Source organism: Bombus huntii, unplaced genomic scaffold (genome assembly GCF_024542735.1).
Source record: "Bombus huntii isolate Logan2020A unplaced genomic scaffold, iyBomHunt1.1 ctg00000068.1, whole genome shotgun sequence".
NCBI classification, from domain to species: Eukaryota; Metazoa; Arthropoda; class Insecta; order Hymenoptera; family Apidae; genus Bombus; species Bombus huntii.
In genome coordinates, this window is record NW_026099327.1 from 43749 (window position 1) to 70013 (window position 26265).

The following is a 26265-nucleotide window of genomic DNA, read 5'->3' on the forward strand; positions in this document are numbered from 1 at the left end:
AGGGCAAAGCACATACACCCACGTCACAATTTTCACATTCAAGCGAGCTAGTGCTTTTCAAATTGTTTTTCGTTTTCTATTTTCTAGCGACATTTTTAGGTTAAAAATTGTAAAATATTGTAAGGATGCGGATCGGAATATTAAAAAGAGCATCTAATAATGATATATTTATTTTAACGGAAAGCAATAATTGATATCTGACACTTGTGTATCAAAAATAGACTATATATTTTGCCTGTATGTATTGATAACACTGTTATAAAATATTGCGAGGACAAGAAAAGCGTGAAAAAAGACAAACGAAAACGTGCGTTTAGCTTAAACGGTGACCGAGTACCTCTCCAAGGTCGGTGCTGCTGATATTTAAAGGGGTCCTCTCTAAGGTCGGTGCAGCTGATATATAAAGGGGGTTCTCTCCAAGGTCGGTGCTGCTGATATTTAAAGGGGTCCTCTCTAAGGTCGGTGCAGCTGATATATAAAGGGGGTCCTCTCCAAGGTCGGTGCTGCTGGTATATAAAGGGGGGTCCGATTCCCGGCGGAGCCAGCACCATCCGACATAGACACGTAAACTAGGCAGATCAGTATAGTCGAACATTAACATTCGAAATTTTTTCCAAATCTAGTATACCATGGAGATTTTACAAAAGACAAACGATCGGTTCCGAGAAGGAGTTCCCGTCCGGGTGGTTCGAGTCGAGTCACTTACCACCATGTGGGTTCGTTTGGCTGGATGGCCGAAGATAACCCAAACACTCAATTTGAAGATGATGGAACATCCCGTGGAGTACTTGCCGAAGGCGAAAAGTTTAAGAACAGGCATGCTAGTCGCCGTGCTAGTAGATTTTAAGGAATCTAGCGCTTGGGAAAGAGCCATCCTTTTACAAAGGACCATGACTGGCTACATCGTCTTTCTAATCGATTGGGGGTTAGAGAGCGAGCAATGTCTCGATTCAATACGGCTGCTGCCCCGTAATTTGGCAAAAATGGCACCGTGGGCTAGAAAAATCGTTCTGCCAGGTGTACGAGAACAACCGATCCAAGGGAAGAGACATCGAGTGGCCCAATTCACCATGTTGAGACGGACAGGGAGCCTAGTCAACATCGATCCTTCTCCAGGAGAAGCAATAACTGCAAGGTTGCTGCTGGACCGAGAGCCGGGAGAATCCGCAAGAGATATGGCAGCATACTGGCTGGAGTTGGGATACCTCGATCCCGAATAATCGCTACTATTGCCAGACACTTTTTTTCTAAGTATAATAATTCTTGTATGTATGGTTTTGTATGTATGGTTGTATGTACAGTTTTATGTGGATATTTGTATTTTTTTTATATATATTACTACTGAATTGTATATTCTTAGTCAAGTTTGGTTTTGTATGTCTGGTTTTGTATGTATGGTTTCGTATGTATGATTGTATGTACAGTTTTATGTGGATATTTGTATTTTTCTATATATATTAGTACTGAATTGTATATTCTTAGTCAAGACTGTAGGTGAATAAAAACTAATGAAAGCTTAAAAACTTGTTAACTCTCTCTTATCCTTCCTCCTCATTCACACAAGTCCTACAATACTAAATTTAATGTTCAGCTGTACGAATTGCAAGGTACATAATAAAAAAAATAGAATAAAAAGTAAAATAAAATAAAAAAAGGAATAAAAGAAATAAAATAAAATAAAATAAAAAAAAGTTAAATTTAAGATATCTTTTAAACTAATCATTTTGCAAATCAAGTACTTGTATACTCCTCTGTAGAGAATCAAAAACTACGGACCGGATCGTCCATCCAGAAAACGAGAAACCCGAGGAAAAGGAATTGCCCGTGTTGGTGTTAGGTCGCGTCCTCGTCGCTTCGCTTATCGTTGGACACACGCTGATCGAACAACGACGCCTTTTCACGGATCCCTCGTGTTTTTCCTCCCTTTTGGTTTCGTGACCCACGGAGAAAGACGCCGAGCAACGCGAATCTCGACGCGTGGCATAACGTTGTTTCGTCGGCCCGGCCTTTGACGCTGGTCGCGGAAGCGAATCGATACCTCGTCGATCGACGCGTGGTGGCGATACGCGTTGCTCTCGTCCCCCTGAGACGCGCAATTAAGAACGACGATCGAAGAACGACGGAGTATCGACGGACGAGGGGGCGGATGAATTCGTTGGATATCGTGGAGCCGGCGATTATCGCTGCCCGATTAATAACTGCGACCCTCTTCTCCGGATTTCGTAGGTTACGACGTTTAGTCGCGATATTAACGTACCTCCAAAGATTACAGGCGTAAGCCTGCTTCGATCGCTTTATCGCGAATCTTCTTACGATCTCCATCGACCGCACCCCTGCGATATTTAATCGCACGGGGGACGAGGATCGTACGAGTGCTCCTCTTTCCCTTACTTCATGACCGATCTCCCTTGAGCGATACTCGACGTCGTTGGAGTCAAGTACCTTCGGCTTTGTATCAAAGTCGGCCTTCGCGTCGGTCCGTGTCGCGGCATTTTCCATTCTGAAGGGATTCTTCGTTTCACATCGTCACGTCCTACGAAGCGTTATATGGTCGTAAGAACGACGAAACCAAGATCCAACCTTTTTATACTTATTCGTATCTAGATCTCGAGTCGGTTATTAATCGTCCGGCGGCACACAGCGCTGTTATCTCCGAATCGAGAGAGCAACGTCGAAAGAAACGGCGCAGCCGGCCGTTCTCACTTTACTCGCTCGCTCCAAGAATCCCGTGGCTCTCTTTTTCGTCCGCGGTCACCCTTTGTCCGTGAATTGGCATTAAGCCGCACCCCGATCTGTGCGCAGATCGTTTTCCACTGCCAACACTGTAAAGGGCAATTGTACGTCGAGTCGTACGCGGAAGCCTTTATCCCGCGGGTTACATTATCGCAGCCCGTGGTTTCCGTATACTCGCCCTATAGCGAGCCGCGTTAATTCCAATTTATTCGCCCTTTCGAAACGTTGCTCGAAACTTGATCCGTCTTACGTTCGCCAGTCCGTATCCTCGATACGAGAGATCGATCGACGTATTCCACGTATTCGTCTCTTTTAAGCCGCCAAAGTAGCCCCGCCAAAGTAGCGCCAAAGCCCCGATCCCTTATCATTTAATGTATATCCTATGTTTTATCGTTCTTGCATTGTTTTGTTCCTCGACGTTGCACTAATCGGAGCAGGTGCAAAGTGTTGGATAATCGATTCGAGACAATGGGATCTCGAGCGACAGGCGTCGTAAACCCAAGGACAACCATGCCCGGACAGTGTTACGGTTACGAGCGCGAAGTCTTTTAATCGTCTTTCGCTCGTAATATGGGATCGTACGCGCGTATTACGCCGATCCCGACACCGATCTCGATCGATCGCGAGATCGCCAAATTAACGCTTAAAGCGACCTTCCAATCGCTACGTTCGGATCGCGTCGTCGGCGCAGATACCGCAGTCGAGGTTGACTCCTCCTCCTTCGCTCGGCTCGTCGTTTCTTGCTGGATCGCGAGAGAAAAGGGCTGATATCCTCTGAAACGCGCGACGCGAAATCGAGTTGGACCTCGTCGCGTTCTACGTATATCGACGATCCGTCAGAGAAGAACATCGGGAATCCTCGATCGCACTCTCTCGAGCCGTCAAGCCACTCACACCCGCTTTTCGCTCGACGCGCTACCCAGAGAAAAAAAACGAAAATAGAGGTAACCGATCGAGCGCGTTTGCGCTTACGCCAACGAGGAGAACGAACGAATAAATTAACGTTTCGAAGACAACTGGACGAAGACAATGGAACGAAGAGAGTCATCGGGATGTTTGAAACGCTGCGAGGATCTCTGAACTATTTCGCTTCTAACGAGTGAAAGGAAAGGAGAAGAAGCTTGCGCGCTAATTAGACGAGAGAAACAATTGGAACTTTCACGCTAAATAGGAAACGATTTTGCCTAGAATCGCAAACGAACATCGTTTCGATCCTTTAACGGGGGTTGTATCGATCGCGCGACCTGACACCTGCGATTTCAATGGCGAGAAACGAGAAGAGTTGGCGCAACTGCTCCACGAAATTTTCATAATTCTCGTTTCCAGCGTCTAGATACGCGCGACGGTGCACAACGAAGCGTGCAGGAAGAGAGCCGACAGACGGAATCGCGCCCCCCTTCCGTTTCGAAATACAGCGGGGGCGGTAGAAACGTAACAGCGAGGCAGAAACTGTCGACGAACTCGCGAAAGATCGCATCTGAGTTTTTCGACGAGCGACGCCTCTCTCTCTCTCTTTCTTTCTCTTCGCTTGGATTTTACGATGCGCCCGCGCCCGCTTCTCTCTGTCTATCGAGAGAAGCGAGGGCAGAGAGACCGCGCTAAGTCACCTGTAATTTCCGGCCGAGAAGTAGCGGGTGGCGCCGTCCATCTTCCGCGAACGGCTTCTTAAGTCTTCTTGACCGTGGCGAGACTTTTCGGACCGCTGGTTGCTTATTTACGATGACGATCGAACTCGTTAACGCTCCGAGCACACCGTACACGCCACTCGAATTCCAAATGGCCGCTCTCCGCGGAGCAAGTTAAGCTTCATCGAGCCCGATTGAACTTTGTAGTCGCTCGTGCTCGTCTTTCGTAGCCTGTCTCTCGCATTGGGTAAATACCGCCCTTGCGATCTCTTTCCTTCTCCCGTGTACGCGGCTACGCGATAAATTTGATATTTCGTAGTAGAGCAGCGCCGATCGCGAACAGTAGCGAAGCTTTATCGCTTGCGAATGAACATCGTCTAATATTTCGGCGTAATACGGTGGCAAGATTTTTCGGCTTATGCGTTCGTAGTGGCGCTAATATTCGACGGAAGAAGGAGATGAGACGGATCTAGCACTTGCCAGCTTATTCGACCAATTCGAATCGTATCCGACAAAGGAGATGACCATCGCAATCGACTCCCCGAAAGATACGCAGATGGGAGAAGGCCGAACCCAGTTCTTTACGTTCTTTCGTCTTTAAACGAAAGTTGTCTGAAAGTGATTAGGTTTCTCGTCGTTTAAAGATTCGAGACCCCTCGCTAGAAAAACGAATTGAACGCGAATGACACCGTTCGAAAGATTCGTCTTTACGAGGCAAGAAACGCCTGGCGTCGGTTTACAAGGATATCGAACTGGGTCAATTATCGTCGGTGTGTCCAGAGGAGCGAAGGTATTTACCGGGAGAGCTGGGTCGATCGCTCGGTTCAATAAAATTGTCGTTAAGGGAGAGATAGCGAGGTGTAGGCGAGTCGGTGACGTGGCACATAGCCAGTCGGTGTGTTACTACGAAATTACGAAGCAATTTCGCAGGAAATATATTGGGAAATGATTTCGACGCCGATATCTATTACACGACTAACGTTACCGTTACACGAGACCAAGCTTGTACGGATTATAACGAAGAGGTTGATGTCGCGTTGAGCCTGTATCGTCGGACACCTGCCACGAGCAGATTGACGTAAGCAGGCCAACGTCGATTATAGGAGATTTTATTACCGGCGGTCACACAGATTTTCCTACGAATCGTCGGTCTCGTATTTGCGATTTCGTAGGTATCCTGCCGAGGAGGACAGCCAATTTAAGGACAAGCATATTGGCTTCGAATCGAGGCGAGAATTCGTTCGGCCCGAATTTGCTTCGAATTTGCTTCGAATTTGCTTCGAATTCGCTTCGACGATGATTTTCTATCAAATTATTCGTGTCGTTCGTATTCGAGTTCCTTTCCCGACGTTCCGCGCAGCGAAATTGAAAGGGACGATCTGAAAAAAGCAGAGTAAACTGGAGTAGCTTTGACCTGTATACCAGGTTCAAAAGGTAATTTAAACGTTTCGGTATAGTTACATGTTTAATTAAGGAACGGTTAACCGGAAAATCTTTGTAATTGAAAAGCATTGAATTCCGAGTAAAGTTGGCGAGCAGATTTCAGCTCGTTGATGGGTCTTAAACGAGGTCGAAAATTCCACTAACGGCTATCTTGGAACACTCGATGAAAAGGATCCGTGGAGTAATGATTTTCCACAAACTTTATTCGGCGTGTCCCTCGTACACGATGACGTAAAGCGACCAACCATAGTGATCAACTCAAATACGGCGGAAGAAGAGAAAGAAAAAGAAAAGTATCGTGAAGAAAAGGTAATACCATCGTAACCGTCGTAAATCGTTGGCAGTTGTCGCGTGTCGATGGTACGTTGATCGGGTCGGTTATACGCGAAAGCTCTTTATCGACGAACTCGATAAAACTTTCACATCCGGCGATCGCTAAGCAATTTAAGTTTAGCGGAAAATCCATTTCTCTGGCGAAGAAAAGAGTGAGAGCTAGCGGCGCGTGGATAATATTAACTAATTTATATCCCGGGATTTAATAACCTGGCGACGTTGGGCCGGAGTACAGAGGCTCTCAATTACAGTCGGAACAGCGTCGTTAATACAAAAGGAGGCTGTTACGGTCGATAGATGGCGGCCCTTATCGTTGTCTCTCTGCCACCAGCAGGTTTCAGCGACGCTGCCTCGATATATCGATACAACCCCCCATTGGGTGAAACGACAGCGGGCTGGCTGCTGTTTTTTCGCTACGGTCGGACCCGCGCTCCCTGTCGCGAAATGCTTTTACGTCACGATGGTTTCGCGTCGGTTGTTTGCGCGCCGTTTCGTTACATTCCTATGACTATAACGCTTGGTGACGAGTCGAAAATCGTTTCGTTTCCCGCTGATCTTTGCACGAGTACGAATTTTTCTATTTTTCGACAGTGGATTTTTTTTACAAGTTTCTATACGCGAACATTCGTTGATTTATGCATCGTCGTATACGTATTGTCGTTGCGTGGACGCTGGTTTGCTGAACAGCGCGACGTTTTTTCCATCGCGGGAATCGCACAGACGCGTAAAGCGAAGACCACCTTGGTATTAGGTATTCTCTTTGAGAAACGTGCAAGCAGAATAGGAGAAAAACGGCACGAGACGCGTTGCAAGGCGCGCGTTGATATACTTGTACGTATAGCCAGAAGCGGAAGCAGTTTTCGCGGAGACTCGAGTTTCCAAGACTGACCGTGGCACTCGTCGCGTCTATTTCGCAGGATCGTTTTATTTTAGAAAAACCGGTCTCGCCGTTCTCTCCAGTCGGCGCCCGTAACTTTTCGCAAACTCTGTTGCCAAATTCCTGGCGAGGAGATGGAAACACGGGAGGCTGGATAGCGCGAACCACGGGGAAAATTTTGTAAGAAAGAAATTTATTAACAGGAGTCGGCCAGATTTCTTCCGCGCACCGATTCTGCGTCGCCAGTGCGAATTTCCGCGAAATTTTTCACGCGTTTGTATAAAAGGAAGACACAGGATGAAACTGGGCCGCGTATTTCGCGTAACGTTATTTGCTCGCCGTAGGGTACTTGCAAACAAACGCGTATTTGCCCGTTCATTACATTCGTTTGGCAACAACGTTGCCGTTGCCGTTCTTCCCCCCCCCCCATCATCAGCGCATGGTTTTTCACGTGTTTATCACTGGCGATCTACGTTCCGCGTTGATTAATTTTTCAGCAGAAATTCAGCGACCGTTCCGAGGCAGGCCGCTCGAATATTCGCTGGTTTAGCTCTGGCGAACGCCGAAGATTCGTTTCTGCCGAGCTGCAACGGCAAACAGGTCCTTAAGCCTTTAAGTTCAGGCCTCGAGTGTACAGAGCAAACTCACGGCTGTTCGCTCGCCGCGCGTTCGAATGGCAACGACGATCGGCAACGCAGCGATTAGGCATCGCGACAACGCGCGCCGAAACTTGGATCGGCCAGACCAACCACTGCGAAAGAAATTCTCTTTCCGTAGGATTCTCGAGAGGGGTCGGATTTCGATCGCAATCGCTATCCCAAATTGCGCGTCACTGGTTTACAAACGGTTCGAACGTAACAGCAGCTAGCTGTAAAATCGACGACTTGAAATCCGCTTTGGCGTCGAGGGGCATGCCTCGACGTCCCCAAAGGCTAATTAGTTTATTTTCGCACGACGGTGGGGCGATGCCCCGGTTAGCGAATACTCCCTTTCCGAATCGTTGATCAGTGTACGTAATATTATACGACGGGTTATTTACCGAGGTTACGACGCTCGCTCGATCGCAGTAGCTTCGGCGCACGCGAGCATCGCGACGCTCGGGGCTCGGGGCTCGTGGCTCGCGTGCCGCTCAAATTAATCAACAGTCAACCTTTTGATCTTTCTTCTCGATGCATTCACCGATATTAAAATCGGAAAATTTCCATTTCCATCCGCTTTCCGCGGCTCCACCAACTTTATTAATGTCTCGTGTTACAAACCGTTCGTCCGATTTGCTCTACCATCGGTCGCGTCGATCGAGCGAGCGGAATTTAAATTACCCGTATAATCCTCGAGCGGTATCGCGGCTCGTTAAAATTACACCGACAGATTTATTTGCCGCGCGTTTGGCGGATGGCATGCCGATCGACCCAGCGCGCTCGCATAATTCCAAATTCGAACATCTTGTCGCGTTTTCCACGTTACGTTGAGTCGTCGAGTACGTTTCGTCGTGAAATTTGAAATGCGTGGAACGCGCGTATCGCGCGTCCACGTAAGATTTGTGTTTGCCAATCGTAGCCGAACTCGACAGCAAACGCGGCGCTTCGGCGAGAGAAGAAGGGAAAAGAGGATAAAAGGAGAAGCGCGGAAAGAAGAAAATGAAAAAGAATGGGAGCAAAACGGTGGACGGTTGGGAAATAACAGGCGGCAGAAGCGTGGTCGGCGTCGATCGTCGAGGGCAAAGCGCGAACGGGCTGTCATATTCGCAGCAAAGGGCGAAAGTCAGAGTGGATCTCGGTGCGGGGCGGCGCAGCTAAGCGTCCGGGTCTGAAAGCACGTTCCAGCCTTTTGATCGCCAGGCTATTTTCTTCCGTGCGGCCTCTTTCATCGTTCCACGTTACGGATTTTCAGCTGAATTTACGCCTGAAATCAGCGGTTTCCTCGTTGGTTACTAGTTGGAGTCGCCTGATAGACGAGTACGTGCGGGGGAGCGACCGGCAATTAACTTAGCCAGTTTCGAAGTTTCGTAACCCGGCACGTTGTATCCGGTAAATCTGTTAGATCCGTGGCAGCCGAGCCGTGGGGCAGACAGGACCGAAAGGCACGTCGACGGGGCTCTCCAGTAATTTCACCGATACGTTCGTCCGTCGCGCGATTAAAACCCTCTCGGAGCCCGCCATACAGTTTCTGCTAGTGGCACGAGTGGCCAACTTTACGAGGGGATAACGCTATGTGATACGAAACCGAAATCGCACGGCCGATGCTTGCCGTATCCATTCCTTTTCTATTCCGCCCGTTCTGCCTTCTTCTCCCGATCTCCCGCTAATTCGCCTTGTTTCTTCGGCCCTCTCCAGCGTGGATCGAGGGATATCGGTCCTTAATCTTTTCCCCACGCTGGACAATGTTTTCTCCTTGATAAGTACCGATTCGTTTCTACTTTGTTCCGATGTTAGTGAAACAGCTCGTTCGTTCCACGGAATACACCAAATCTACCTTTCGTTTCAGCCAGCGCAGTTCTGAAGCTGCAATTAACCGCGTCTACCTGTTTCTCCAGGATCGTCGTTCGAATCGAAACGTCGGACGGGTAAAAATTTCACGACGCGAGGCGCCTGTTCGACCGTGCATTCCGCGTAGAATCCGCCAATTTCCGACAAGTCGACCGATTAAAACGAATTCATCGGATTACTGAGTGCCACGTCTGTCTGCAAAGAGAATTAACTCGGACAAGATGGATCGTAATTCCGTGAAAGCGGCGCGTCCCTCGGAGACGAGGAAAACATGGCCACGCGTGTGTGTGGACCAGGACGAGAGGAGACGCAGCGGGGTTAGCTGAGTCGTAAAGCTGCGCGTATCCGGTCCCCAGTGCACACGAACGTCCTTCTAGCGTGTAGCTACATCGGATTACGAGTGGAGTTGCGATGCGTTCGGTGTCAGGATTTTTTGAAGTCTCGCCAACACACGGATTCGACCGACGGGGTTCTAATACAGCGCGCATATCGGCAGGTTTCACGGGTCGGCTGTCAAACCATAGCCCAGGGGTTTCCTTTATCCCGTTTCCTATTTCTCTCGGTGGTCACCGTTGTTACGTCTGTTGGGCCGACACGGCTGCAGTGCTTCGATTCTACGACGACCGTGTCGCGGTTCGTCGTCCTTTCTTCGCGGTTTCTGGTACTCTCCTACCTATACGGTCTGTTGGTTAACGACTCGATCCCCAAGGCTTTCCGTATCGTGTCCCTGTCGCTTCGAAGCAAATGGCAACGATACTTTAAGTAAGACGTTTCCGTCGCGGATCGCTCCAACTCGTGCACGATTTGTTTCGTGGCCATTTTTCGATAGGCCGACCACGTGTTTCGCACGATGGAATTACGAGGGACTATTTATCGTTTCTTCGATAGACCAACGAAAGCAGTAATTCTTCTTGCGCGACGCGCGATCCTTGGTTTCTCACAGTTCGGGCACGAGGTATTATCGTTTTCTAGTTTTCTAGTGGACGTCGATGCGTTCGAAACGCATCTGACTGGCGACACCGCGAGACACGTTGTAACCATGTTCGCTGAAAAGTTAACGTCGGTTCTGCAAGCGTGGTTTCCGTCGTTCGAAAGGAGTTAAAGCGGAGCAAAATCACGACCATTTAAAGAGACGTCAAGAGGATAACGTTTCAACAGCGAGTTCCACTTTCTACCGGAAACCGAAACCGAAACCGAAAGCGAAACTGAAACTGAACTTGCTTACCGATCCGGTGGCGAAAGCGTGTACGGGGAGGAACGGAACGTGACTCGATCGTTCGTTTCGAAACGTTTTTCCGAAATACAAAGTTGCAAAGAGAGGAGAGTTTGTATCTCTTATAATCTCTTCCTGTTGCTGTAATAATCCTGTTTGCTGGATTTATCGAACACGAGCCAGGCATTTTTAAAGCGATCCCGATCCCGTCGATAATTCGCACGCGATACAACCGCGACTAACGGATGTCTCTGCTGCCGCGTACCGTCTGCTTTTCAGTTTCGCCGTGCAAAGTGTCACCACGTTTCACCCGGAAACGAACGAACGCATCGTCGTCGGCTAATTTTCATTTCGTGCTCGTGATAATTAAGCCGTTGCGCGACGCTCCACCCTCGCGAGTCGACGATTTTCTAGGAGACCGCTCTGGTCCGTGGCAACCGAGCCGGGAAACGTCAACCAGCTGTAACTAGCGAGCATCGTTACAAGCAAATTAACCAGCCAGCTCTGCCCTGTTTTGTACCGTGTTTCCTCCTTTCTTCTCTTTTCCCTCCTTTCGTATGCTTCGCAAGCGTCACCCACGCAACGAGATTCGTCGCTTTCTTTCAAACGAGCGAATAAAAATAATATTTCTACGAAATATGGCTTTCGCGAATACGAAGGCTCCCACGAACCAGCGGTTCCAACGTCTTTCGGTTTTTTTCGTGATTTTCTTTTCCACGCAATTTTTCCTCGATCAGTTCGGTTTATATGTAGATGTAAACAAACTAGCAGCAGCCAGTTACTTTTAATACGAAAAAGTAAATTGAAAATGCAGATAAAAGCTCGCGGCGTTTGGAATCGTGCCCAGGTAATACCGGGTCTACGCGTTCAAGAACGTCAGCAACTTTCCGATACTCTTTCCGTTTCATTCTGAAAAGCATCGCGTTAATAGGTTCCGCGCCACGTAAGATCGAACTCGAAACATCGATGACGATACGAGTACATGTAAATTAAATCGAAACGTTTCCATTATGAAATTGCCGGGAATTTACTCAAAATCGCGCTTTTTCCACGTTTGTTTCACTTTCGAAGAATAGAAATTTCAAATCGCCGAACTTGTTGCGTTGTCAAGAGTCATCGGGCTGTACGCCGCGTGTAGAGAAATTTCTTTTTTTCCTGGCATTTTTTCATCGCGACAAACTTGCAACATTGCGTATCCGGTGAGCGATTACGGTTAAAAAAATTGACCCTACCAAAGGTTTTCTCGTATTTTTCGCCGGGAACAAATACGCGGTGTCGGGCGTTTCATAGGTCGGTGAAAATTCGCCCGTTTATTTCGATCGCAATGGGGGTTTCATCGACGCCAAGAGCAGCATCGACGAATACGAATACGCGTTTTTCTCCTTGTTTTTGCCCTGCCACGTTAATACTTGGACTGCATCGAAAGTTTATGAGAGCGTTAGAAAATAGCGAGCGGCGTGCATGTACGCCGTCGGCTTTCCCAAACTTTCCAAAGCGTACGAATTGCGAACAGTAGCTGGAAACCAGAGCTGTCCGTACGTATATTTTTGAAACAGCTTACTCGACTGCCTCGTTCGGTGTTTGTCGTGGAAATTTATCCTGATATTCCTCGCCAATCCCCCCGCCTCTCTCTCCTTTCCGCCTGTCCTCTTTCATCCTTCCTGTTTTCCTCCTATTTATAAAGCGTAAACACGCGATATGTACCTCTGTTTGCCGCGTTTTATAAATATTCTCGAGATTGGAGAAATTACTTTTCCGTTTCTCTGTTTGTTAACGTCGTGAGGAAAGTTTGCGCTGCGTCAGCTTCGCAGAATCGTTCGCTTCTTTTCCTCGCATTCCGGTTCGACGGAATCGCCACTCCCTTATCTACACGCGTTTCCTCCAAAACTGTTTCTCATCGCGAAGCCAAGTCTCGAACGAGCGTTCGTCGCATCGACAAAGTATCGCGACATCGTTGATTTTATCGTTAATAAGCTGGCGATACCGAGGCTGCGACGGCTTTATCCGTCTGTATTTATTCACCGTCTAACGTTGCATTATTCAGTGGAACGCTCCATTTTCGGTCATTGCTTTTCTTACTGCCGTTCCATTTACTCTGCGGATTTAAGAACAAGCGAGAAGCACTTGGATCTTTCCTTTCTGCCGGGATTATGCTTTTTCCTCTCCACTTTTACGTTGTATCCTTCGAGCTTGGATGCTCGATCATAGTTGCGCGAGGGAAACCTTTTTCTCCATAGACACGCACAAAACCTACGCTTTCAGGTTTACATCCCCCTGGAGCCCCGTAGTCCATATTTTTTGATAATTCCTACAATAATATTTTATAATTAGACCTACAATATATTTAAAAAAATAAAATCCCGATAAAAGACAAAAGGGTGGACAATTGCATTACCTATTAAGTATTATAGAAAAATATTAAAGGAAGCATATATATTTCGTCGTATTACGTGCAAATTTTCCACAAATGCGTAAAAAACCGCGGTCTATTTACATAATAAAATAAATAATTCTTATGTGTCATAAGTCAAATTTTCTTTACCATTCTCTCCAAAACTTCTTGTCCCCTCAGAATATTGCCTAACGTTGTGTCTAAAGATGTAATCGCATCTCAACAGAGATAAAAATTTGTCAAAAGAGGAAACTAATTATCCTGCTAATGATACGTCGAACGACGTCGTAGACCAAGAAAACGAGATCGATGCTGGAGGATTGGAATCCGGAAAGATGGAAGAAGAACGTTGGTAAAGAGCCATTTACTCGCAACGCCAACGCCCTGGCCGGGCTGAATGCACTCGTTCCCGTCAAATCACGAAAGTTAAGCAGCGCCGGGCACGGGTAGTACTCGGATGGGTGAACGCCTGGGACCTCCGTGTGGCGTTGGCGAAGCGTGCTGGCCCCCCCTCCGTGGGGTTCGGGCCTTGGGCGCTTGGCGGCTCAGCGCCTCGGGGCCGCCAAGCAGTCCGGTAGGGGAACCGGGCTGCCTGGCATGGCGACGAGGCGGTCTAACAATGGTCACACACCGCTCCATCAGCCGTGGTATTAAGATGTCGATGCGTCTCCGCAGTACATGTTCGGCTAGCCCGAGGGCCCGTTATAAATCTTAAGGTTTAGTTAACTAAAGTCCTTCAAACAGACAAACAGCCTTTGTCCCAACTACGGGAAGATAGGGGAGACGTATTTTTCAACGAGCGGCGTCTCCCACTAGCAACTTTCCCTCGAGGGCGGCTAGCATCCTTCTCTAACCACCGATATGGAGATTGACCAATTAGCAGCAACGTCAATTTCCCTTACTTTCTGAACGAAGGCTTTTCTCGACGAATCCGATGATCTCGTATCCTTAGACACACCCCGTTATAGTTTTCCTCTGTGGCATCATCGGGACGGGAAAGGCATTCTCGCTCGCGATCTCATCGATTAAGGAGTAACCCTTTACGGCCAGTGAATATTACGCATCCGACTTGGATTTTGTGAGTACGTTCATCTATCATCCCGTCGACCGCGGATTCGTTATTGAACCTAGGATCATTGTCATTAGTTTCTCGAGTACCTAACTACCACGGTTACTTGTCCGGTTCTATAATAATCGTATTTGCGCTAGTCAATGTCTTCTCTATTGCATAACGACAACGTGTAACCCAAACGAGGATTCGTTTCACGCCCCTAACCCTAATTCTAATGTAAACCCGACATATTTATTAGACAATTATTACAAGGATTATAAATGTGCGTTCTGGAATGTAGACAGTTGGCTAGTTATTCACAGACTGACTGGCTTAGTGACCCATGGCCCTTGAAAAGGTTTAGAGCCCCACTCTCTATGCAGTAATGATTGTGACCTGTGTGGGTGTCTGTGTGGCGTCACATGTGGCACAGAACCTTCTAGTAGCTTCTCGACGTGCCCATCTAGAATGTTCCATCCATATCCTGACGCTTCTTCCGGCGAATTTTCGAAAGAGCCTGCACGTGCTAGCCGCCGTGGTGCATCTCACGAACGCACGCTAGTGGGGATGGCGCTGGGCAGCGAAGGGAAGAATCCGTACGATCAATTACCTTATCTGCATGCGGTTGATATCGTCGTATTCCAACAGATATGTTAGGCAAAGGTACTGATACGTGGCGGTACGGCGTAGCCATGCTGTATTATGCGTCGGCGCTTTATATTTTTCGTGTATAATACAATTTTTGGGTTTAAGCCGCTGAGGAGCGGAGCTTTTTTATGAATTTTTTTTATTTTTTTCTGTCCTGAAAACTTTGTCGCAAAACAGGACGCTTCGGTAGCCTGCTTTTTGGGTGCTGTGTAACTTTGGGGAGAGGTGGGATGAGAGGGAGGGGGCGGGGTTGGGGTGGGATGAGAGGGGGTGGGGGAGGGAGAATAATGAATAATATATATCTAATAGTGCGAGATCAGAATGTTTAGCATCAAATAAGAATTATGGAACTATACTTTGTACAGGACGACGGTGGCTATGTGGTTACTGTAGCAGACTGCAAACACATAGGTTGGCGGTTCGAATCCATTCCCTCCTGGATTTTGATATAAGTGAGTTCAGGATCAGAAGTGAAATGTGATGTGTGTGAGAATCCGTACTTGGGCGACGCAGCTTCTACGTCTTAGGTGTCTCTCTACGAGAAATTACCTCCCGAGATGTGAAAAATAAAAATAAAATAAAAAATAAAATAAAAAAAGTAAAAAAAAGAATACCTATGAAAACAACATAGAAAAAACAAAAAAAAAAGAAAAGAGGAAAAAAAATTCTTCCTCCTGATATTCGTAATACTTGTAACACAGCAACATTGATACTAACCCCGAACAACGAAACGATCGTCACCTGTCATCAAAATGTGGTAGTGAAGAAGAGTAATTGTGTTGTGTATACAGAAGAACAGTTGTGTTGTGAATATCCGTACTGCCATTGCCTTAGTGTAGTAGTCCAGCTACAGATTCCAGGTTTACATCCACCTGGGGCCCCGTAGTCCATATTTTTTGATAATTCCTACAATTATTTTTTAATTAGGCCGTTAGGGGAATTGGGCTGCCTGGGTCGGTGGCTCCGGCGACGAGGCGGTGTGACAATGGTCACACACCGCTCCATCAGCCGTGGTATTAAGCGCGCGGGGGAGGCCCCGTTGCAACGCTCACATCGGTTCCCGGGCCTCTCTCGATCGCAGCCGGGACGGTTATCGTGGAGGTTTTAGTCGGTTGGAATCCGACACTACCACGCCGCTTTCCCCAGAAGCGGCCTGGCGTCCGTGCGGATTTCCTCCACGTAAAATATAAAAAAAAAATTTACTCGCAACTGCGACGAATCATTCACAAAGCTCGTAAGCGACTCAAAAGTTCCAGGATCTGGCTTTTTCCTCATCGCAAACGATTCGGCGATGAAAACAAAACACGAGTTACCTAAACACGACCTAAGGTCATTATGCCCGCGTTCCTTGTCGTTTGATCTTCCGCCTCTGATCTGCTTTCATCTGATGGATACTTTTCGTGGTCTCTGATCGCCCGCGGAGCAGTTAACAAAATTGCAATTGTTGATTGCACCAAGCGAAGGAGCCTCGAGCCCTCTCCGCGCTTCCGAGTCGGCCAAATCGATCAAATACCGCGACGAAAAATTTGCGAATAACCAACGCGGAGTGTCGAATGCGAAAACCACCGGGTCCGACTTAAGTACCAGGAATTCGACAAAGCGGTCTCGTCTCGCTCGTAATTTAGGGATTGTACGCGAAACGGCGGAGAATTAACTGGTTCGCTGGTGGCTGCGCGTCGAACGCAAAACGCGCTCAACAACCCTCGCTCGTGCTTTCTTGGCCCTCGTGTATATGTTCTTCGCGAACGAGCGTCATCCTCTCCGGGCGTAGACACGTTTACGCGACTCCTTCCAGATGCTGGTTAACTCCGCGCACGGAAATAGACTCGCTCGCCCCCTGCCCCTCGAACTTTTCGAACGAGGCTGGTGCTGTCCGGCACGAGCGAATCACAGAAGGAAATCACGCTGACGATAGCACGTTGTAAGATTTTTCCTGGATAATTTGTTCTACGATAAGAAATAATCGATAATCGAGGGCAAGTTGCGAAGGAAAATACAGAATGACGTGAAATTTATCTAAAATTTTCTATCGCTCGTTTGATCGCCGTTTTCGACGACGAATGCGGAGAATACTAGAAGAAGCGCAACGATTCGAGAGTCGGTAAATATTCGAAAAAACGAGGCCACCTTCGATCTCGATGCTTTCGAAATACGTTGCGAAGCTCGACGTTTCGAACGGTTTTGTCCTACACGCACGGTCGGCGCTCGGCCTTCAATCACGAATTACACGGGAAAATATTACACGTAGCTCGGCCCGAGTTTCCAAGCTGGGTCGGGTTATAGTATTTAGCAATATTCACGGCTTACCCTTATCGGTGTAAACATAAAAAATGCCACGGCGGTGAACGGATTAATATTAGATACTGCTACCTACATCGAGCTTCGAAAACCAAGGCTTTCCCGCATAACCGCAACACTAAGACCAAACGCCGCATCGGTTGTACGTATGCGCAGGAAAAAGTTGTTTAAAACGTCTTTAGCGTTTAGCGATATATCGGAAAAGCGTGAAAATCCAAAGTGCCCTTTTCTCGATATTCGACCGATATACGCATATACGAAAATACGCATACGAAAAGTTTCGCATTGTTGCGATAATAGGATACGTTAATAGCCAATAGTCACGGTGCGTTTAAGCGGCTTTGTAAAACGTATTGCCGCGTTTTACCAACGTAAAAACCGTGGTGACCGTCTCGACGCTGTCTCTGCGAATAGAAGACTCGATCGGCGAATCAGCGCGTAAGGAACGAGGAAAAAGAGAATTAATGTTGCGGAAAGGTTCCGTCGTTAAACGGATGCACTCGAGTTTACCAGGAGAGGAGTGACGTCGGCGAGAGAGAGGAAAGGTTTCGGTGGCTGGATAACAGATAGGTATTTGCTTTGCACGACGTTCGGAGACGCGAGTTAGAATGGGCGGTGATTCTCGCGAGAGCGAGCTTCCAACGTATTAAAACGATCGCGCGACGCACAGAACGGCTTTCGAGAGATCGGTTTATAACGCACGGTCGTTGGCGCGTCGTTCGATCCGCGTGACGGGCGCCGTTCCAGCAATATCGAACCTTTTCGTCCATTCTCTCGCGTTGATTCCGCGGCTAAGGGTGAACGATCGTTCGGGCACGTTCCGCCGAACGTCGCGTCTTGTTTTCGGCGCTCTGCGTATCGACAGATTCGACAGGGCACGGTTACTCGCGTTCACGGGCAAACGCCAGAAAAAAGCGGCCGATCGACGACGACTCGATTGAAAGCTGTCTGCGCGATGGCTGAATATTTACAGGTGGTGTTTGATGCTTTGAAACGCGGCTCTCGCAGTTTTTAGAAGTTTTTCGTGTTGCTTCGATGAACTTGCCTGTTTATTCGTTTACACGTTCCGTTTACGTTTTCTCGTTTTTACAGCGGCGACGATCGTAAGACGTTGTCGAGGCAAAGAATCGAGATTTTCCAGCATCGTTGTCAGCAAACGTAGGCGGCGAAGCGTTTCTACCGAGCGAGATATTGCTGGCGAGAGAAAGTGTCAGCGGTATTTGTAACGCTCGTATCGCAACAGATGCACATATCCCGCGGCTGTTTGAAAATTATTCCGTTCAAGGACGGGACAATAACGCATAAACAGATTGCCTGCGAGACGTACGTCCCGCATGATGTTCGAATATGCTACCTGTGACATCCGTGTGATCTTCCGCCAGACTGATCCTTCTGTGCGAGACTTTGATACGTTTCCTAGTACGATGACGTGCGTGTAACCATCGAATCTCTGTCCGTTTCATATGTTGGTGCGCGAAAAGAGCGTGAAAACGGAACGAGAACGAGAACGAGAACGGAACGAACTGAAAATTCGTAACAATTTAGTTAGTAGCTGATCTATAGGACAATATCGAGGAAACGGTTACAGTTTGCGAATCGCTGAAATACGTTCGACGCGTCGTTGTTCTCAAACTTTGCAAAACACACGCGCGTTGATTTCGACGCGTCGGGCAAAAGAAAACAGACACCTACTTACCTTCGTATTGGTAATTCCAGCTCTCGTCGTCACACGTATTTAGTCCGTTGGACGTCGAAACGATCGTCATCGATCGAATACCGAGCTCCGAAAGGGAGGAGCTGCTCCCTCGTTCCTTTATCTTGCGTTTCAAGTAGATATCGGTATCGCGATACCGTCTCTTCGCTCGTTCGTTCCAGCCTGTATGTTATAACGCGCGTTCACGACTCTCCATATACATTTTCGGAATAAGATTACCTGCACGCTCGTAGGAGGCGTAAGAAGAGGAGCGAAAAGTTGTGCTGGCGAACGCTCGATCGAGAACGCTCGATTTCGCTGGTCCGACAGGTCTAACTACGAACGATCAGGGGGACAAACGTTTCCGTTTGCGTCGTTGTACGTATAGACATTGACGCGATCGTGATTTGTTTGCCATTGTTCCTCCTGTCTAATAAGATCGATACGTAGCACCTGTCGCTGGCGGTCTATCGACGTGGCAAGATATACCAATCACGAGCACAAGGATACGATTAGGTTTGTAGCGAGTAGGTTGCCGTTTACTCGGACGGAATTGCGGCTATCGCCGATGGATTCTCATCGCCGTAGACGATCTCGTTAACAGCTTTTTATTTTACCTTTGGCCGCCGTATCCCATTGGAAACGACTAACAACGAACAACTGGAAGCCGCCACGTTTCGTCCGAGTTTAGCTACGATCGTTCGAGCACGACGTGACAAATTTCCAGCACTTTGCTCGAGCGCGTCACGACAGAACGCGTTACGACAGCGGCTCTGTTTATCGATAAACGACGGTGTTCGTTTTATCCGTCCAATGTTCCGCGTATCGTACCGTCTTCTGCCAGATCCAAGCGACGTTCCGGGTGTCGAGCTCGTAACCGTTTGCTAGTTCTTTTTATCGGCACGCCGCGTCGGACTCGCAGAAATAATACGGTTTCGTTAAGCCTTTGTCGTTCGACGCGATCAGCGAGCATCCGCAAGTTTAGCGAACGGATACATAAATTATCGTCCGGTTCAGCGACACCCCGTGTTCCACGGTTTCTTCCTTTTCTTTTTCATCCCCCCCCCCCCCCGCCCCCCATCCTCGTGGAAACCGACATATTTTTGCGTCACTCGTTCGCGAATGCCTGCTGCCGAGTGGAATTTCTTTTTTCCTACGGTAATTCAGACTGTGCGAGGTTTCGTGCCGATGTTGTTGCGGTATATTTCGTAACGCTGTAAAACTGGTCCTCGAAATTTGTAACGTCCTGCGGGAGCCGTTGCGCAGATTTCTTTGTAACGGCTAACTTTAGAGTAAAATGTTTCAACGTCGCTTCTATATCCACTTTGTTGAGCATGTATTAAGCATAAAACGATATATTTAGCACCTCCGCGAGCGCTTTAAAAAGATTGGTTGAAAAACAAAAGGTATCTAAATAAATAAAAAAGAAATTAAAAAAAGAGAGAAAAAAGGAGAAAGGAAGGAGATGGAAGGGGACAAGAGAGTTAATAACTCAAACGCGTCGACAAGTGCGCGAGGTACCGTTAAAAAAAAAGGAATAGAAAGAAGCGACGCAAAAAAGAAACACGTAGCAGATTATACGACGTTAAATCACTCGGGGCGAAGCAATCTCTTCGAAATACGGCATTACCTCGGTTTTGCCACTCGGGCTACTCCCGCCCTTAATTGATATTCGAGCAGCGTCGATTAAAAGCTGCTTCGCGTAATTCACCGTTAATCCGTTTAGCAGCACGTTTGATCGTCGTTCTGGCGAACGGAACCTGCGACGCCTTGGCCGAAAATATCCTTGGATCGACGTTAAATTTTTGGATTTTTCGACGTTGATTAATTTATTGTTCGCTAGTCGATTAAGAAAATTAATTACTCTGCGCGATGGGCTTGCCTCGAAGAACTCGGAGCTATTCTTAGGCTTGCAACGATCTTCCGGGTAAATTGATCAGCGCCGTTAAATATATCTCGCTCTATTGCGCCGCAAAACGCTCAACTCGCAATTTCGATTTTTCTTTCAGCTGTTCCAGTTTCACTGCGTTCCGTATATCACAGCTATCGTACACGGTGCAGCGAATACGAAACGGAGAAGGTCGGAGCATGTACCCGTCTAGCCACCTTCGTTTCAATTCTTCGTTCGAGTTTTCTGTTTCGATCCTCCCGTATTAGGTGTAATCTTTCGAGAATATGCCCGTATCGTTGGACGTTCTGACAACCAACGACGAACGCGGCCGAGTTTGTAAATTTTGCGCGCCAAGTTTCGATAGGTCAGGAATAAAGTCCGACGTTTCGCTGGAAGTTTCCGCGATGAGGAGCGGATCGCCCTCACCTCGTCCAACTATCAAGCTCGTCCACCGTCCAACCTTCTCGCGCAATTTCCAATAACGTTCAGACTTGCAACTCCTTTATCGAGAGAAACTCGTCGAACGAGGTGTTTCATCGGTATTTCGCTTTAATTAACTTTTTAACTTTATCGATAAACGTTCGCGAAACATCAACGAACGCATACGTGTGAGAGCCCTTGACCAGAAAGTCGGGCAACTGACTCAAGATTAAACGGCGGCTTTAAACTACGTCGCGCAAGAGTCGGATCTTTTTGTCCGAAATAAAACCAGTTGCTTTCTAAATCGTTTAACGGATGGATTCCTTCCGCAACCGTGAATGTCAGCGTTCCGCCTCTAACGTAATATCAACGCGGAAACATCGCGGCGAACTCGTATTTTCTTTGCGTTTATAACCGCCTTTGTCTTTTTTCTCTCTTCTTGCCTCTTCTCCTTAAAAACATCCCTTCCAAGCGGCTTGCTGTCTCGCGGTAGTTACGTCGCGGCTCGGTCGGACGTCGTAACGTCCTAACGTCGTAACGTCGTACCGTCGTGACGTCGTGACGGGCGAATAAAACTGTCGCCGTCGCGTTCTCACCTTTTAGCCGCTCTTTTTGCACAAACGCTCCCTCGAGGTGGCGTTTTCGTCGCGAAACAACATGCTGGGATATGCGTTGAAAGCGAGCCGCTGATCGAGCTCGACGACCGAGCAAAAATTCCGATTGATTGCGCTGGCTGCTCGCCGATCAATGTCAAACGTCTCAATTCCTTGGACGTAACAGCGTTGAAGGCAAAGTGAACTTTATGGCGGGCCGTGACGATTCCGGTATAGGCGAACGTAGTCCGCTATAGGGACAATTTGCAGGATCGACGAACGATCGGTCATCGTTGCTTTCGTCCGGAGCCTGGCGATTAAGAAAGGGAAGAAGTTAATTTTGTTATTTACGTCGGGTGTCGTGGGGCGGCCTGTGACTCGGTACACCGGCCAGCTGTTAATCACGGTCTACGTAGAACCGTACTTTAATTACCGTAGTTAACGTCGTAATATCTTGGGAACTGCGGCTGAAACGCAGCAAAAGGAAGCAAGGGGGCTGTAAGCGCGCGTGTTCAACGGAAAGTTCGTAATAACGAAACACGGTGCGGGACTTTGATTCTTCGTTTGGTCGCTGAGCTTGGAAGGCGATCGCCGCGATGCGCGATACGTCCATGTCCATCGAACTTTATCGACAAGAAAGCCAAGTTTAACGGTAAAGTTTAATTTCGCGCAGCGCGTGTAAGAGCCGATTCGCCAAAGAAAATACAACTGTACGGCCTGAGAAGTGGTAATTAAAGTGGAAGAAGAAAACTTGGCCGAGATAATTGGATCGTCTACCATGGAATCGCAAATAACGTGCTAACGTTAGAAGCTTGTAAACGGTAGCGAAAATCAAGGTGGCGGCAACCGTTTCCTCCAAATTGGAAATTTCGCGTCGTATTTTCTACTCCGGCAAATTAGCGGCTATAAGTCATCGTCGGCAGCATCAATACGGTTACTCGATATCCCTGGCAAAGACTGACCGTCGCTCGATCTCGGTTCAGAAGCAATCCGCTGTTCTCGTATACTCGGTCTGCTGCGTTCTTGCCCCTGCACGCCCTGCTTGTCAGATCCAGCCTCGCATTAATCACTCGCTCCACTCGCTCAAACCAGAGAACCCTTCTATCTTAAATCCTCTGTGCGGCATTCACCGGTGGAATTCTTACACGAAAGGATGTCCGGAAGCAACGGGTTTGCAGCGGGTCGTGTATTTTCCAAGGGGTGGCGACAACCCGGTAACGAAAGGGCGTGCGACGGTAGGCCGTGATGAAGAACGCTGTCACCGGACGGCAATCGAAGACAAAAGGGGAACACGGTACGCGGTTCGTAGCGGCACGACATGGCGCGGTGTTGCGCGGCGTGGCGCAGCGGTGAAAAAGGGGGCCGTGAATCTCCGTCGCTTTCGGCTCTGCAATTATTTTTTACCGGCCTGGTATAAAGGGAGGTGGCGACCGAACGAGGAGAGGGGTGAATCGCTCGGGATGAAACAAAAGGGATCAGCGCGAGGTGCTCTTTATTTCCGGCGACGGGTTGGCGCGTTATTATCGGAATGGGGCGGCATCGAACGGAGACACGGATCGACTGGAGCTTGGAACGATGGGGCAGGAGGGTTTAACCGGCTGAGAAGGGAATTAGGGACAGCGACGAGGAGGGAGCGGGAGGCGGCAGACGGGAGGCGCGAGGCAGGCCTCGGTGAAAAACTAGAAAGAACGCGGCGAAGAAGAGAGGAGAGGCTGGATTAAATAAGAGAAAGCGTGACAAGCGAAGGAGAAAAAGGAAGCGGGCAGGAAACAGGGGAAGGCAGCCTGAGAAACAGGCTAGAGGTAGAGATACGACGGAACAATTGGAACGGCGAAGAATGGAGGAAAAGCGTGGAAAGTGGTAAGAGGGGGATGAAAGAGGAAACGTAGGAAAAGGGCGGATGATATAATATAATAAAATCGGGGTCAGGCCAGTCTCTACTGGATGGGGCAGCAGCGGATGAAATTATAGAAACGACGACAAATGAGGAAGAATTATCGTCGTATGGATGCACGCCCACTATCCGCGAAACTATCCGTCGCCTTTGTTCGGTTCGGTTGGCACGAAAGAAACGAAAACCGGAGAAACGGAGGATCGCCCCGGGGCAATCGGTACATCCAGGTATCCAACGCGTTATAATCGTTGTATCTATTCTATTATATTATACGTATTATTCTACTATACTATTCTATTATACGGATAGAAAACCGCGGTGGAGAACGCGGTGCGAGAAAATCGGCCGACGGAGACGCGAAACAGGCCAAGACGATAAGAGTCGGTGGAAGATTCCTCGAAATTATTCGATTCGGTCGATTGACGACGGCTAAGTTGATCGGCGATTAACGTTAAACACGCTCGCCGAACGGCAATTTTTTCCAAAGAAAGTGCCGGCGCTACGCGGCAGAAACGATACCTACAACTTTTCTCCTCTCTTTCCATGGTTCGCGTCTCCTCGAAGATGGAAATCTTATCTGAAATCGGAATAGGTCGAGGTTAGGTTGCGCTCGTAGAAATTCATATCTAAGAAACCGTGTTATACGCTCAGCTGATCAGATACTTTCTTCACGATCCTGGAAAATCGACTCGCGTCAACGATAAGATCCGAGCCCTTGCGAATCATTTCTCCCGGCACCGTGAAATTTCGCGGAAACGAAATTCGAGATACGTACGTACGTCTGTCGTGTTGCCCATAGAGCTAATAAAATACGACGAATCGTACGACGTTTCTACAAATTTCTCGACTTTTCCGCGAAAATTCGCTTGAAATTTTCCGAAAGGAGGACGTCGTCGCGCGGCTAAATTCATCTCAATATCCAGTACTCGTCCGCAGCTTCGCCGGGAAATCTCGCACCGTCGATTCCCTCCCGTTTTTAATCATCGGGCTCGGTGAAATCAGCCCGCTGCGATCGGGTTGCTTTCGTTGCGTATCGCGCGGCGAAGGACCGGCGCGTTTTCATCGCCGATACCGGATATCGATCTTGGTATTTTGGCGGAGAAACGGAGTCGAGAGAAGTACGTCGCCTCGTCCGGCTTCGTTAAAAGCTTCTCGCTAACAACCGCACCGGCGACAACTCGACGCGACCGGTGACATTGTTAATTATAAGTGCGCGCGCAGTGGCGACCAGCGAGAAACGAGCAGCGGAAGAAACTGCCGTGGTACGAGCTTTTTAAAAAGGCACGCTTCGACGCACGGCCACCGATAAAACAGCGATAAAACTAGGGTCGCGTAAATCGGCCGATGGAGAGAGGAACGGAAGCAGAGGGACGAGCTTTTCCGATTACCGACCGATAGAAAACGCTTCTAGGTGAACAGTGACTTAACGAACGAAACACCACGCCTTCTATACGACTCGGAAACTGCTGCTAATCGCTGCTAGTCACTCGTTAGAGTTTCAACTTTTTCAATCGCGTTAAAACGTTTGCTCGTGGCCCGAGCACGAGGCGGGAAACTTTTTTCCTCTCGAGCATCCGTTCCAGGAGAGAAAAAAGGAAGAAAGCCTCCGTGTTGACTCGTCCCGGTTGTTTTAACGACGTGGAATATCGCCGGCCGACGACGTCGTTACGAAGAACAACGACGAGCTTTCGAGGTTATCGAGAGAACCGAAAAACGAGGTACGCGCATTGAGCCGACTCATGCTTTGTTCCGGCCCCTCTCCGCCTTCATTCTTTCCTTTGTTCCCCGTTTTCGTCGTTTTCGTTCTTCTTGCGCGACATCCGCCGCGCAAACTGTCGGACAACCCGATATTATTTGCACAAGGAGCTAATTACGTTCGAGCTGTATCGCCCTAATAACGCGACGAATAACGACACTTAATAGCGATGCTTTTAATCACGAAGGAGTTACGGGGTTAAGCTGTTTGATAACGAGTGCTTTAACTGCCGCGTCTTCTTCGTTAACGGTTAGCTGAAGCAGGTAGAGGCTGAAACTAGCGTAAAACTGTTATTACCACTTATCACCCCGATAATTACTATCTGCACGGAGAAGCAGCTAATTTATCTGTGTACAGAATCTTTAATGTAATTAACTCGGTGCCCTGTACCGATACGTTTCCTCTGTCGTCCTTCCTTCCCTTTCCCTGTTCATCGGAATCTTCGACGCGAATAATTCGCGAGAGGCTGCTGCCAGACGAAATCGTAAACCGGTTACTCCTTCCCCGAAATTTATACAAACCGTCCGTTTGGATATCAGCACGTTCCCGGAAAACGGCGAGCTCGGTGCAAAATCGACCTTGCCTTTATTTCCTTGGTAAATGAATTGTAACGCACGTTCTGATTTTTCCCGAAGAAAGTTTCGTTCTAAACACCGATCGCGCACTTTGGTCGCACAACCGAGAGCAGAAAGATACACGAAACTCGTATAAAAGAGTGTTTGCACGATATACGGGGCACGTCTATCAAACACTTTCGAATCGAAGATTCTGCCGGGTTTCGAGAATCGCTAAACTCCGTGTTACCGAGGATCGAACGTTCCGAGAATGGAACGTATGAGAATCCACCATCTCCGGGCTCAAACATTTCTGAACCGATCGTCAGCGAATAAAACATTTCGGAATCGAACGTTACCCAAAT

The 26265-nt window shown here is 48.2% G+C and overlaps 1 pseudogene; it reads left to right on the forward strand.

Annotated features, from left to right (window-relative positions):
* The first annotated feature begins 13477 nt into the window (after positions 1-13477).
* LOC126876294 (5S ribosomal RNA) lies at positions 13478-13596 on the forward strand (annotated as a pseudogene).
* Positions 13597-26265: the final 12669 nt, after the last annotated feature.